The sequence below is a fragment of the Mastigoproctus giganteus genome, unplaced genomic scaffold (genome assembly GCF_048544385.1).
Source record: "Mastigoproctus giganteus isolate SK-2022 unplaced genomic scaffold, ASM4854438v1 scaffold_16, whole genome shotgun sequence".
NCBI classification, from domain to species: Eukaryota; Metazoa; Arthropoda; class Arachnida; order Uropygi; family Thelyphonidae; genus Mastigoproctus; species Mastigoproctus giganteus.
Genome location: NW_028328293.1, coordinates 2195335 through 2199001, shown reverse-complemented (window position 1 = coordinate 2199001; position 3667 = coordinate 2195335). Strand labels below are relative to the sequence as shown.

Genomic DNA, 3667 nt, shown 5'->3' with positions numbered 1-3667 from the left:
AAATAGTGACAGAATTCATAATGTACTGATAAGGATATTCCAGTGAATCTAAATTGGGATATATTCATCAGTTAATGTTTCACGACATTAACTCCCATAAATCTTCTTTGGATAAAAAAAAAAAAAAAGTACACACTCGCGTTCCTCTTCACAATCCAGAAATCGAGATACCAGTGATCTGCGCATGATCTGTTGTGATGTTTCTATTTCCATGCATCCCCAACAAATGTGATCGCTGCTTACAGTTCGTTGTAAACGCAAAGTAATTAGAATAGAAACACGTGAATCCCTATTACTGTTTACCGTCCCTAAGGAACATGTAAGAAGCAGGACTGTGTGTGAGGCAACCAGCGTTGTTCGCAACTGAGTACAGTACGGAGAATCTCTGGAATCCTTTATGACAAGAGCTAACTTATTACCACTCTGACTGTCGTTATGCGATTCTCAAGAGTCGACAGTGTAATACGGGGTAGCAGTCAGAGGGGGGAAAGAACCAGAAAAGTTGCAACCCCCACAAATCCAACGATCTGATACAGATGCTGTATCAGATGGACACCCGTGACCCCCACACCTTGTTATTGTATAATGTTCTGTATTTCTTTTTAATCGATTTCTCCTAAACATAGCAATTTCCGGTGTTCTTTAAACTTAGTTTAAATTAGTCTAGTCTAGGCGTCCACTACTCCTATTCTGTAAACAGATTACATTTCTATATTCTTCTATGTGCTTATGGAGCACAAATTACGGTATCAGTTTTAACTACACCGCTAGACAAAATTAACAGAACGCGTAGAAAACGTGGTGTGACTCGTGCAGCTTGCGATGCAGCGAAACAAAACTTAATATGGTGGTGGTGTACCATAGAATAACGATAAAATGAAACGGAGAGTTATAAGGGACATTTATAGGGGTTGTACTGAAAATTAACAAGAAAGGTCACATTACAGAAGATGCTCGAAAATATGGTCACATGACATAATTACGGCTTATGAATAGTAATAGTCAGTGCTTCTTTTGTAAAAAAATAGGTGCCGATACTCATTCTTCGCTATCAGGAAAAATTGAAAATTAAAAGGATATGAAAAGTACTCAAAATTTTTTTTTCCTGATATTGTTATTTTAGTAGTAATGTTTTTGGAAAAGGAACAACAAATGTAGTTTATTAACACAGTATAGTAAGCATAAATTTATTATTCAAGTATATAAAAAAATAAATCGGTCAACTAGTGAGTACCGGGCACTCATGATGAAGGGTCCGTAGTCACGAATGGTCGTTAGTGTAGTATCTCAAATAGAGAGTTTTATGGTAACTGAAAAAAGTTTCTAGTACCTCGGCTTGGCCTAAAACTGAGATACTAACGAAAACGTTGTCTATTTTGAGTCTTTCCAGTTGTTGTGAATGGAAAGGGCGGGAGAGCAACCCCGACTTCTTCCTAGAGAAGCGATTAAAGTCTTGGGGAAAAGCGACTGGCAGGTGAGAGCCATGCATGACTCCACACAGGCGCCTCTCCACCACCACCGCCTCTCTGAGTACCTCTTTGCCGGGACAACTCCAGCTTTGAAAATCGTTAAAAAATACTTCTCGTCGCAAAATTTATAAATGACCTTTATAGAATTATTAACTAACTATTTAGCAACCTTTTTGTCACCAAAAGGAAGTTACTTAGTACAAAGAATCGAAGTGCAATAAAAAATTGTTTTTTTAATTTTAACACAAAAACTAAATGATACATTTCAATCGGAATAGTTTTCCTTTGATAAACATTGAATAAAGCATAGCTAATGTGATTTTTAAATTTTTAGCGCCATTAGCGACGGAAATAGAGGGGAAACACGAAAATTTCTCAAATTTTTAAACCTACTGGTTGAGCTCTTTCCAACGGTGTGTAATAAGCTATAGGTTGTCGACATTTTACCCCCATTTCTCAGACAAATTTTTGTCGACAACATCAATATGGCGTTATGTTGGCCCACATGATGTACAAACCCATACAAATTTTCAAGGCAATAGGTTGAGTGGTTCCACAGATAGAATGCTGTGACAAACAGACAACCGAGTGACATTATGAGGGTCCTTCGTTAGACTACGGACCCCAAAAATAATAAGTAAAAATAAATAACAAGTAAAAATAATTTCATAATGAAGTTTTTGTAGAATATTCCAAATTTTTATTAAGTTTTCATCCGACAACCTATGCCGACTTCTTTTCTTCCTCTTTGTGTGTGTCTGTTGCTGAATGACGTTTCCGAAGCAGCCACGAATCGACATATTTTGCTGGATCAGCGGTGGGCCTACAACTTTAAGAAACAGTAGTGAAGAAACTGTTTTTGTCATAAAAGAAGCCCTGGTTGGGCTGGCGATCAGATTCATTTGTGAAAATTCTCGTTCACATTCACTCGATGAAATTGGTATCGTACTCAGAGCGTCCATCAAATGCTTCAATTATTCCGAAACCATCTTTTCAGTTAGGTTTTCCCGAAATCCACGAATTGTGTCTCTTTCATTTAACTGGGTTTTTTTACCATTTAACTGTAATTTTCTAACTTTATTTTCACCAAATGCCAACAATTCATGTTCAGAAGGTTTAATACCTACGTTGTCCTCGTTTTCCTTCTCTCGTCATCGCTATTTCTTCTTAAATTTGATATTTTTCTTTTCTTTTTTTTTGAAACTGTCTAAAATGTAAGTGTCATTCGAATATTTAGGTACTATGACCATGTAAACAGAGATAGGGAAAATTTACCGAAAAATGTGGATAACTTCCGCGAGACAACAGATGATTATTTGTCAGGGGTAAAAGAAAATCACTCTCTCCTAATTCTCGAACGGGGCGCTTACACTTGATTCACAGCGGTGTCCAACCTATGGCCCGCCTGGAAAGTGAACTAAAACAGCATTTTAAATATTTTGTTCAGTAAATGTAATTGTGTATTGTACTTAATAAAATTTCGAATATATTCAATTTTACTTCTACAAGCAACAAGATATAGAAAATGTAACACACTAAAGAAATCTAACTTTGAATTTTTTTTTTGAATATGGCCCCTGTATGGGAAAAGTTTGGACACCATCGCAGTAGAAGGTGGACCACAGCCCATTGGGAATACCCCTTGATCTGCTCACTGTAGACCAGCACGTCTTCTCTGAATGTGGGACAGGTGGTCGGATAGGTTTTACCAGGTACCACTAAGTTGTAGAATGGTAAACGCTTTACCCCTCTTAATTCGCGCAACAGCATAAATTGCCTGAAGGCTAGAAATGCGAACAGGGTGTACCGAGTTAACTCTGTCCTAATCCGTTCACTATTCGTTATAAAAGGACTTTAGCATTAGTAGAGGCATATGATGCAAGAAAGCAAGCTTATGCAGCATCAGCCAAAAAACAAAAACAAAAAACCCCACTTCCACTTCACCCCTCCTTTGTGACTGCATCATAGTATCCAATCAAATTGGTCAGGCAAGACTTCCCCCTTAACAAAACCATGCTGTGTCCGAGCTATAACTGAATTCTTGTCAAGATGATCCTGCAGTGTTTCTTTAACCAGTGTTTCCATTAATTTTCCTGGAACAGAAGTTAAACTCACAGGTCTATAATTACTTGTGTCAGCCTTTGATCCTCCTTTGTGAATTGGGGTTACATTTGCAATTCTCCACTCTGTGGGTACCT

At 37.6% G+C, this 3667-nt stretch overlaps 1 protein-coding gene across 1 annotated transcript in view; it reads left to right on the top strand.

The window, feature by feature from the left end:
• The window catches only part of LOC150074891 (acetyl-coenzyme A transporter 1), a 191689-nt gene that overhangs the window by 31071 nt on the left and 156951 nt on the right, over positions 1-3667 (top strand). The gene's annotated exons all lie outside the window — the stretch shown is intronic.